Below are 11949 nucleotides of genomic sequence, written 5' to 3' on the forward strand. Positions count from 1 at the left end.
ACCCGACGGGTTAGCGTAGTTTAGGAGAGTAGCAAAGTCATTCGACATCAAACGCCATGGAGTAGCCTACTATGAGAACTGTATTGCCTCACGATCGCACAAAGCAAACACTGAGACGGTTTCCGAGCCCAATTAAACTGACAAAAAGTCTTCATCAAGGTTTGAATTTACTAATAAAGAGCGTATGCAGTTCCCGGGTGAAGAAAACGTAGCTCTGAGAAAATATAGTTTGAATTTAATCTCGGAAAAAAGACAAACAATCAATACGATTTAGCGTCAAGCGTTTACGTCAAAATTCAACTGATGTGGGTGGGTCTAGTACATGTATCATGCAGCGCAGTGAGAGCAGCATACGAAATTACAGACCTTTCAAAGATCAAAATGAAAACAATATTAGTTGTAGTCACACTTAAATTTTTCGAATAAAAAAATTCTTCATGTGGATCGTGCTGTTAGAGATGAATTCTCTTGTGCCAAAAGACTGAAAAGAGTTAAACAAACTTCTGTCGCGTCGCTGAGATAGTAGACTGGCATGGCTAGCCAGCTATGGCGGATATGAGATTAGAAGGATTCGTCTATTAGGGAAGAGGGACCGAGGATTAAAAGTATTGCACAGAAGTTTGGCTTTACTTGCAGTTCCGTCACTTGAGCTTCCGCTCTGCATTATCTTGCCCCCTTTCATTACTGTTTTTCATCAATAAAGTAATGTTATCACACGTAATGAGTTTGTAAACCTTCCTCAAATTTGCTCACCCCTTTCAAGAAATAATCTCGTCATCCTGGCCCCCCATGCTTACAAACCTTATGCAAGTTACACCACGGGCTGTTGTTTAAACGATGGTGTGTAATCGTCTAAACATCATTTCGTATTTTAGTTTCTGTTGCCGCTGGAGAACTTACATCGTGATTAAAACAAATAATAGCCTCCACAGAAATGAGGTATCATTAATACAAAAGGGAATAGAAACAGTCGCATTCTGCTGGTTCACCCAATCGATTATTCTTTCTCTCACAGCCGGTCATTCTGCACCGCGGCATGCACGGCAACATGCACGGCAGAGTTCTTTCCAGCGCGTATTTACCGCAATTATGAAGCGCGTATTCGAAGTGCGGCGGAGAATGACGATGGTACGTTGCTATGACTGCCGTGTACATGAGCGCGGTGGCTGGAATGGAACGTGCACGATTGCGCACATAGGGTCATATTTTAAGCAGGAATGCTTGCCACGTTTGCATGTCATTTCCAAGTTACACACTGAATTACACAACAAGTTTAATTTTCAAGTTTTTCGACCTTCGTTCAATGTTGCCATGGGACGGAGGGGCGGAGGCACGAATATGTAAAGAGGGTAAGAGGTCAATATACGTGGCCCAGTTTGCTTTCCACTGTTTGATACTTTTACCCCTGAAATCATCATGAGAAAATGTTCATATTTACGATAATGAGTGTCAACGTTCAGGTGTGAATAAGATAGAGAAAAAAATATGGCAATATGATACTTTACATTTTTGATCGGCCTTGTGTGGGAGCGTCTCATAACCTTTGACCCTGCATCCGCTCTCATAAACATGATCAAGTACAAGTGCGATGGACCGCGCCTTTCAGTTGTTATTTCACTTGCGGGTGCCTCAACACTGGGACGCAGGACAGTGCAACGTGACTGCACTGTGTTCTTCAAAACTATCCGCCCGCCCTTTGTACCCGGTATACGGTGAAGACAATGGCTAACTGGACTAAACAGCCGCATGTCGCTAACATGTCACAGGAAGAGCTTCAGCTTGAAAATTCTCAACGGTAGTCAAGATCGTCCGACCTACATGACAGGCCCCACGGTCTTATTTACAGTGTTCTCACTCTTGTTTCCTTAAATGTTGGGTGTTTCATCATTTTATCGTGCAACTTTCAGCTGAACTTAATTGGGACTACAACATGATCTTAAACGTCTTTGAATCTGCTGTTATCTAACATTTCATGTCACCGTTTTACATATCCATCGACATTGTGTAGCAGAGGCCATGACTAAGGTAATTCTGTGAAGGAATTCATACATCATTTCACCACCACAGTAAGACAGACGGGGAGAAGATAAGTCGTGTTTTATAAGATACTAATTCATATTGCCAAAAATTATTGTGTAGGTATGTTTATGTGAGTAGAAGGCTAACAAAAATCAAATTCAACCTCGGCTAAACTTCAACAAGAAGAGATTTACCTGCCAAAATTCTTTTTCGCACCGCTTGTGGTATCAAGTTACGATTGGGTTCGCATAAATGGTGTGCCCTGTGTTTGATTTTCAAACGTCATTGCTATACTATACTATACGTTTTACTGTTTTCACGGCAGGAAATTTTCTACGCAGCGGAAATACTTATATAAGGTGATTATTCCTCAACAATTTCAGCTCTGCGGTCAGTAATGCAGAGCTTGGACAGTGCTGAGAAATGTTATGGTAGAACATATGAAACCCTCTCATCTGCTCCTCACACAGATGTCCCTTGTTTACACTTCATTCTAATTCAGTCTCGCAAGATTTATCTGTAACCAATGAGTCATTTGCCGTCTTTCTTTCCCGCCAAAAGCGATTAAATTACTGCCAGCGTAGTCATAAGGTTCAGTGTCTCAGACTTCATGTGTTCAAACTTGGTCAACATGATAAAGCAAATTCATCTTATTTTCTTTTGCAGATCAAATGATTGATGGGCCTGATTTTCTTTCCTTACAATGGAATGACGTCAATAACCTTTAGGCCGAAGGGCCATTTTGCAGTTCATAGAGAAAGTTAAGGTAAGGTTTAATTCCTTTCTCACCATAGCAATGTATTATACTGTGTATTCTGTGAGTGTCTTCTATCAAATGAATAATCTTCTCAGAGATGATAGGCCACCCTATCTAAATCCAATATTTACAGTATACTGTAACAGTTATCATAATTGATCATGCTTTAAACTAACCTATTTTGTGTTTAATCCAAGTTGATCATAAAATTTATATGCAAATAATCAAACTTTATATTTGAAATATCAAAAACTATATCATACAGAGATTTTTGTAAACTTTGTGATGTTCACATTTGCCTAAATTTGCCGAAATCATGATTAAATCTGCAATTTTGTATTTTTGCAGCTATTTTTGCCTTTCTTTGTCCAGCCACTGAAATGAGCTATCAAAGATTTCCACCTTCATCAATATATGTCAAAAAAAGTTATTCTCTACAAAACACAGCACAGCTATATTGCTCGCTAGGTCGCTTTTTATACTACTGGAAGCTTTACACAATGTTTTGTTTGCATACAAGTGAGTAAAATAACTGATACACAATTGCACAATATGGATGAGAACTTTTAAAAAACCAGGTGGACCCAGTGTTCAAAATTGTGTCAGTGTGAAAACCAACTACACGTCATGATACGTTGTGTAGGTGTGTGTATGTGCAGTGTGTCTCAAAGCGTAGCTGCCTATGGCACTTGTCACCGGAATGCACAATTTTTACACATTTGTGTAATTATACAGTCGCTGCCAGTGAAAATAGTGTCCAATAGGATTGCACGCGATGTATAAGTTTTTGGCTGTGTTGTGCGTGCAATGTATGTTTTGGTTTTACACCTGCCTGCCACAATATGGATGAGAACTTTTAAAAAAAACAGGTGGACCCAGTGTTCAAATTGTGTCAGTGTGAAAACCAACTACACGTCATGATACGTTGTGTAGGTGTGTGTATGTGCAGTGTGTCTCAAAGCGTAGCTGCCTGTGGCACTTGTCACCGGAATGCACAATTTTTACACATTTGTGTAATTATACAGTCGCTGCCAGTGAAAATAGTGTCCAATAGGATTGCACGTGATGTATAAGTTTTTGGCTGTGTTGTGCGTGCAATGTATGTTTTGGTTTACACCTGCCTATGCATCAATTACATTCACAATCCATAAGGAACGATGGCATTACACAAATATGTTCACATATCCTCAATGTCAAATTATCTTCAGTTTCAAAGTAGCTGGATTCAATCTCACGTGAAAACTGATTTAATTCCACACACGTTGTGTTCATGAATATTTACCATTTTCAGTATCAAACAGTGAATGCAATCAACTTTATTTTCTATTTTCTAAAATGGTTTCCCGATTGATAATGGAAAGATAATTTTTAAAGATCGGAAGAAGCGAAGGAGGAGAATAAGACATATAAGTATATAATTAATTTTGCATTTCATTTTGTAATATGTTTTTCACTCACACAGCGCTCTATCCTGTAGTCACTTTCTTCAGTAGTGAACCATAGAGTTTAAATTGAGGTAGTACAAACCACAAATTCAAAAGCATACATTTTCCTCAAACTTTTCTCCAGGAAACATTTCACTATTCACCTTTACTAACAACAGTCCTTAAGTGCCAGGGGCCTCCATGGCAAGCTTGGTAAACATTTTACATACTGTTAACATTCAAACAAGCCATCATTTGTATATGAAGTTTGTGGGGGAAATTACATGTCAACTTTCAATGTTTACAAAAATATGTATGGCAAAATCTTCTTTTGCTCCATGAATATCATCGTGATTGCTCATTAGTGATGAACTATAGCGAATGTTTCAGAGTCCAAATACCATACTATGTATTTCAAGATCCAACATCTTTTCTCTGTACAGATTGTAGAGGATATGATATACATCATCCAGCAAAATTCAAATTCACCACAAGTAACCAGAGATGAGCTTCAGGCTGATTGGAAAGCAATTGAAGACAGTCTCATCACGTATGGCTTGTTACAAAACATTGATGTCAAAGGTAAATCTTGTTACCAGGTATTACAAGCATGAAAAACGGGCATAATATGATAGACAGCAAAGCAATGACATGTAAATTGCTATTCTGGTACCTTAATGGAAGTTTCATAAACAATGTACACATAAATGAATAGACACTACTCCAAGGTCTCTGTTTTTAGCTACTATAGACTATTGTCTATAGAAGCTATTGGGATGGGTACCCGTCTGGCGTCAGTCTGTATGTATGTTTATATGTATTTATGTCCGTTACTGAGGCGTCCGTCCACTCAAATATCTTGAGAACCGCAGTACTTACTGATTTGATATATGTGTGTAGATGGAAATATGATTATGAGAAACTAGTTTTTCAATTTTTTGACATTGTTGAAAATGTGCAAATTAGTGCCAAAAAAGGCGTTTTTTGTAAAATATCTTCTTTTTAACTGTTGGTCAGACAGCTTTGTTATTTGGTATACAGGTCCCTAGGGATAACCCAATTTAGATTTGTTCAAATTGTGATGAAATATGCAAGGATCTGTATTTTTAAGGAATTTTTTTGTCATTTTTGGTCAAAACTTTATTTCATCAAAACCACTTGTCTGACAGCTTTGGTGTGTATTATACAGGTTCCTACAGATGAACTAAGTATGATATATTGAATTTATGATGAAATCTGCAATTTTGTATTTTTGGTGCATTTTTTGCCATTTTTGGTCAAAAAATGTGTTTCTCAAAAATTACTTGTCTGATGCCTTTGATATTTGGTATACAGGTTCCTAGGCTTTATCTTAATGTAATATATTGAAATTATGATGAAATCTTCAATTTTGTATTTTTGCAGCTAATTTTGCCATTTTTGGTCAGGCCATCCTGAAATGAGCTATCAAAGATATCCACCTTCTACATCAATACATGTGTCACAAAAAGTTATTCTCTACATAACACGGCATACCTCTGTCGACTGTTGGGTCACTTGTTTTTCAAAACTGCTGGTCAGACAGCTTTAATATTTGGTTTACAGGTCCCTAGGATGACCTTAGTGAGATGATTTCATATAGTCAGGAAATACTTAATTTTGTATCCATGTCTATAGTAGCTTCAGTGACTTTGGCCCTATGTTTTTAAAGTTGGAAAGATTGGCGTAATAAATCTATCCATGCTTGCTTGTTATTGAGTAGTACAGTATTGAGTAGGGTAGAATATTGTGCTGTAGTACATAGTTGTACAGTCAATGATTCATTGACTCTATTACCTTATATGTTTTACATTTCGATGCAATTTTGAGTCAGATGCACCTGAAATTTAAAATGGAATGACATGCAATATGCTAGACTTATGTAATATCATCAACAGGTTTGCCCTAGAATGATTGTATAAAAAGACTGTATTTTAATGATAAGACATATAATGCACAATATTTCTGGCATTTTCCCTATAGGGATCAGAACATTGGCAGTTATCAGAGTGTTGGAGATCACCTTTGGAGGTCAAAGTGCACTGGGGAAGATTGTAACCATTGTTGATGTAAGTATGATATCTCTCAGTAATTCAACATAATAACTTGATAATATTGTGTCATGTTCATTATACTCTTTGTCACTTTTGAGTAAGCTTCTGTCACCACAGTAGTGGTTTAACTCCGTGTTCACATGCTGGACAAATTTAAGAACAAAGCCTTTCAGAGTTTTATAAAGAACCTTGTCTTATATTGGTTAAATATTTTTTACCATGATTATTCTTTCTTCATAGGAAACTGGAAAACTTCTGTGAAAGGAGGAAAAGATGGCAGACTTCCTCGTTTGGGTGTTTTGGTGCATTTTTGGTGCATGAGGAGAAGGTTAAGCAGTTTGTTATTTTCCTTGAAGCAATAATCTTGTTCTTGCACTCCTTTCTTATATGGTAGTGCATTTCCTGTGTAACTTTGACTATGCTCGAGCTGTAAAGAGTGCATGTCAGTTTTTAGAATACTTTTGGCTCACATCTAAAGAAAAAATACAATCCAGGGTAGGGTCAAGACAGTTAGGACTTGCTATTACGGGAAATGTGTAATTTAGTCATAGCAAGACAATGTCTTCTGAAAATCATGAAACATCAAAAGTAGGACTTGTATGTATGCCTGTTTTCTCAATTGGAGTATTAAGAAAACTTTTCATTTTACTATTTTTGCTTTGCTGTCAGAGATGGGAAGCTGATCAGATAAGCTGACTCATTCATTTTGTCTGTCCTCAAATTTAGTCTTCACTAAACTGCTCAGATGACATTCACCATGTGATATTTGGACTACAAGCCCTGACTATGACTGATTTATGATATTATCAAAGGCAAATACCTTGCATATGCAATTTTTTTATCTGACTTTTGTAGTGTTTTCAAACAGCCTCTTGTCTGATGTGTTTGGTTTGACAGCTTCTTGTCTGATATGGCTGGTCTTACAGCTTCCAAAGTCAATGTGCAGCTTCCTTGGGAGCCCTTATCAACTGTTAATGTCAAAATGTACAAAAGATTGCGCACATATTATATGTATTGGCATTGTTTTACATTGCTCAACTTCAGAAATCTTCATTAAAATTGTCCACTATGGATGTTTAAAAATAATGTTTTGGAAAATTTGCTATTTTCTCATAAAAGCATTTTCTCACGTAGTGTTTATCTGACAGCTCTCAAGTATAGCTTTTAGCTTTGTAGGGATGCTATTAGTAGGTGTTTGTTAAATTAGCATGATAATAGATATTTTAACTATTGAAAGTACTCTGACTTTTATGCAAATGTTGGTCACATTTGTATCAGCAAGTTTTTTGGTATTTCCTATGATAAAAATATTGTTGGTATACCACCGGTCCCAGGAACTCCTAATTCAGCAATCTAGCACTTACATAATATGTTCGTTTGAATTTTTTATACTTTTCCAGCTTATTTTTTGTGATCTTTTTCTCCAATACCAATTGCAATTAAAATTGATTTTGTTTTCAAGGATGACCTCACTATGGTTTTTATGGTCATAACAAGTACTTACTGATCAGGCATGTGCCACTAGAAATATTAAACATTATTCACAATTGTTTTTATTTTATATAAAAATCACTGAGGATAACCATACTTGTCATATTGATATGATGAGGATAATTTCTTATATAAATTTTTAGCAACTCATTTTATCATTTGTGTTGGTCTGAAATTGCTCATCTGATTACTTTGAAACTTGGTATGCATGTTCTCAGGAATAAACTTTAAATATACTCACTCTGGCCTGTCACATCAAACCAAATGTGAGCCAAGTGTCATTGAAGCAATGTTTTCAGTTTCAATTCAAAGAATTTATTCTTCAGAATTACTTATTTGACAGGCTTAATGTATTCTAGTCACTGGGAATGACCTAGATTAAATTGGAGTGACAGTGTCATTGACACTATGTTTTGGAATCAGATGTTTTTTTATGCCATTCATTGAACTGTTGACTTGTATATTTTAAATTCTTCATCAGCACTTTTTCATTTTAGAGTCCTATAGTTTTTAGCTACTATAGACTATAGTCTATAGAAGCTATTGGGATGGGTATCCGTCCGGCGTCCGTCGTCAGTCTGTATGTATGTATGTATGTATGTATGTATGTCCGTTTGTGAGGCGTCCGTCCACTCAAATATCTTGAGAACTGCAGTACTTACTGATTTGATATTTGTTGTGTAGATCAAAAATATGATTTTGAGAAACTGTTTTTTTTAATTTTTTGATATTGTTGAAAATGGGCAAATTAATGCCAAAAAAGGTGTTTTTGGTAAAAAATCTTCTTCTTCATAACCGCTGATCAGACAGCTTTGATATTCGGTATACAGGTCCCTAGGGATAACCAAACTTAGATTTGTTCAAATGTGATGAAATATGCAAATGTGTATTTTAAAGGAATTTTTTTGTCATTTTTGGTCAAAATTTGACTTACATTGTATGTTATTCTTGTACTGTATGAACCCTATCAATTCACCCAGAAAAAAAATAATTAATATGATTTTAAATAATTGAATTAATTAGGAAATCATCAAAGCCAAAATAATTTTAGTGTGGAATTATCAGAAAGTTCAACTTTTTTTGACAGTTCATAGTGAAATACTTACCATCTTGGAGGATCAAAACATGTAAAGGCAACTTTCCTGAATCCCAACTTTGACATATTCTGAACCACCATTTATGTTATCTAAAAGAAATTACTCATAACGGTTTGTCATGATAGGGTGGTCAAATAAATAGAGATAGAGAAAGTTCTAATTTCCATTTATGGTTGACTTGGTAAGGATATAATAAGATTACTTTTTGAGGAAAAAAATAGAGTGGTCAGTTAAAAGAGTGGTCAAAGTGATAGGGTTTTTATGGTAAAGCTGGGCTGCAAGATTCCTCATGTGCTATTTATAGCAATTATGCAATCTGTGTAAACAGTGCAATGAAAGTGTAACATGATTCCTTATAATGCTTTTGATGACCTTGAACTTCTTAAGTTTCAAACATTTGTCTCTTCAGTGTGCTTTCTCTGAGTACGTACAGTCTCAACTTATTCAACAGAACTTACTTACAATGTTAATTTGAAAGTTAAAATGTGCTTGATTAATAGGATGAAAACACTGATATTGAAAGATAACCAGCTCAAGATTCTTTATAACCTGACAGATATGCTGTTTTTTTATGACGTAAATCTTGATTTAAGCAAGTCTTGTTTACTTTAATTAGAATGTAATTAACTCTTGTTTATTTGCTATTATAGACTAATATAGTCTGATGAAATATGCAAATCTGTATTTTTACGGAATTTTTCTCCATTTTTGGTCAGGCCATCCTGAAATGAGCTATCAAAGATATCCACCTTCTTCATCAATACATGTGTCACAAAAGGTTATTCTCTACATAACACAGCAGAGCTCTGTCAACTGTTGAGTCGCTTGTTTTTTCAAAACCGCTGGTCAGACAGCTTTAATATTTGGTTTACATATCCCTAGTGTGACCTTAGTGAGATAATTCCATACAGTCAGGAAATACTTAATTTTGTATCCATGTCTATAGTAGCTTCAGGGACTTTGGCCCTATGTTTTAAATATTTTCACATACAGCAAAACCTGTCTATCTCCACTTGGACTGGAAATCTTTGAAATGATATTTAGGAATATTTGTCATTGTGCTGATAGGCAATGGACTTGAAAACCTCTAAAGTTTTACTGTTCTATTTAGGCAAAGTTGAGATAACACAGGTTTTGCTGTATTTTATTTCGTACCAAGTTACACTTATTATTTGCTTACGTATATATATATATTCAAATTATTATTATTATTATTATTATTATTATTATTATTAGCATAAATGTTTGTCAAGTCATATTTACCGTAATTGTAAAACTTTGTCGGGAATTTTCATTTTATCAATAATAATCATAATAACACTGAAGACATTTCTCTGTGTGATTTCTTTCACAGATTACCACCATAACTCTCTCCCTTTCACTGGACAAAATGCCATTTTATTGGGGTTTCTTTACTGTTTCTTACAGGATTATGCAGTTTGTCAGCGTTTAGTGTACTGGGTATATACATCAAGACTAGGTCATTTTAATCCTCTTTCTCCTAAGTGATATTAATATCCAAGCTTTGTCTATGGAACCTGATAGAAAGAGGATTAAATTGACTCTAAGAGGACAATAGACAGTAAAGGCGTCGTCAGTGCCCAATCACTCCATGCCAGCACCATATCCCTCCTTCCCCCACCCAGCCCCGCCCTACCTAAAACTGGATGCTCTCCTGGCTGCCGACAGACCACAAAAGTATTATGGATGGCTTGCAAGCAAACCACATTCATGCCAGTCTAACAAGGAAGACCTGGCTTGCCTGTAAACTGATGTTTTTTTGAATTTGGTCTAAATTCAAGCTTTTTTAGATACATGTAGTGGATTGCCAGCAAACCGAGTCCTACACTCTGTGTGGTCTGTTAACTTGCCAGTCTGTTTAATCAAGTGGCCTGTAGGCAAACTGAAAACAAACCAAAAGCAAGCCAATTTAGGGAAAATGAAGCAATCCGTTCAGCGACAAATAAACCGGTGAGAATCTAGCACGAATTTAGCTTGCCGGAGAGCTAGAAGAATTTGCAGTGTAGAGACTCGTTTGGCATCAAGGGACAAGCACTTGATTGGTTTGCATCATACCTAAAAGGAAGGACTCAGAGTGTAATGGCGAATGATATCGCTTCTGAACCACGTGAACTTTTATATGGAGTCCCACAAGGCAGTGTCTTAGGGCCATTATTATTTACACTTTATTGTGCCCCCCTTGACAACATACTCGAAAAACACTCGATAAGATTCATGCTGTATGCTGATGACACACAAGTTTATTTAACTTGTAAGCGGGATGATCATTCAAAATTACAGATTGAAACCTGTGTGGACGAGATCCGTGAATTGATGGCCGTTAATAAGCTTGTTTCAAATGATAATAAGACAGAATTAATTCACTTTCATTCGAAATTCAGACCTCATACACCTCTACCTGGACTACGTGTCGGAACAGATCTAATTGCACCTTCATCCGTTGTCAGAGACCTTGGGTTTTATTTTGACAGTGTTGTTTTAGCTCATAATCAAATTATGCAAGTTTGTAAGGTACCGTTCAGTTTTTACGGCCGGGGGGGGGGGGGCCGGCAAAATCCAGGGGGGGGTCATCAAAATTTTGGAATCCGCAAAGGGGGGGTCATCGCTTTTCACTGGTAAGAAAGGGGGGGTCACCACATTTCAAAAACATAATACCAACAATAAAGTTCACTTTATGCCATTGCCATGATCGACCCTCTTTACCGGCGGGCCTGCCTTCGGCGGCCCACTACAATAAATGTACATTATGTATTACCCATGACCCTCTTAACAGGCAGACGCCTTTGGCGGCCCACTCCAATTAGGTTTACTTCATGCAATGGCCATGATCGACCCTCTTTACCGGCGGGCCGCCTGCGGCGGCCCACTCCAATAAATTGACTTTATGTAATACCCCACGGCAATCTTAATGGCCGTGCGCCTTCAGCAGCCCTTTCCAGTAAAGTCTACTTTATGCAATAGCCATGATCGACCCTCTTTACCGGTGGTACCGGTGGCCCACTAGAATAAAGTTGACTTTACGTAATGGCCCATGACCCTCTTAACCGGAGGGCTGCCTTTGGCGAACC

The 11949-nt window shown here is 36.8% G+C and overlaps 1 long non-coding RNA gene across 6 annotated transcripts; it reads left to right on the top strand.

The window, feature by feature from the left end:
• The first annotated feature begins 1098 nt into the window (after positions 1-1098).
• Positions 1099-6310, top strand: LOC139132015 (uncharacterized). Of its 6 annotated transcripts, XR_011552235.1 has the most exons (5): positions 1099-2025; positions 2686-2785; positions 4138-4186; positions 4644-4782; positions 6202-6310. It is a non-coding gene; the product is annotated as an uncharacterized lncRNA (long non-coding RNA). The 6 variants fall into 6 exon arrangements; XR_011552230.1 differs by lacking the exon at positions 4138-4186 and having other exon boundaries at positions 1137-2025; XR_011552231.1 differs by lacking the exon at positions 4138-4186 and having other exon boundaries at positions 1137-1795.
• The last annotated feature ends 5639 nt before the right edge of the window (positions 6311-11949 follow it).

Source organism: Ptychodera flava, chromosome 4 (assembly GCF_041260155.1).
Source record: "Ptychodera flava strain L36383 chromosome 4, AS_Pfla_20210202, whole genome shotgun sequence".
Lineage (NCBI taxonomy): Eukaryota > Metazoa > Hemichordata > Enteropneusta > Ptychoderidae > Ptychodera > Ptychodera flava.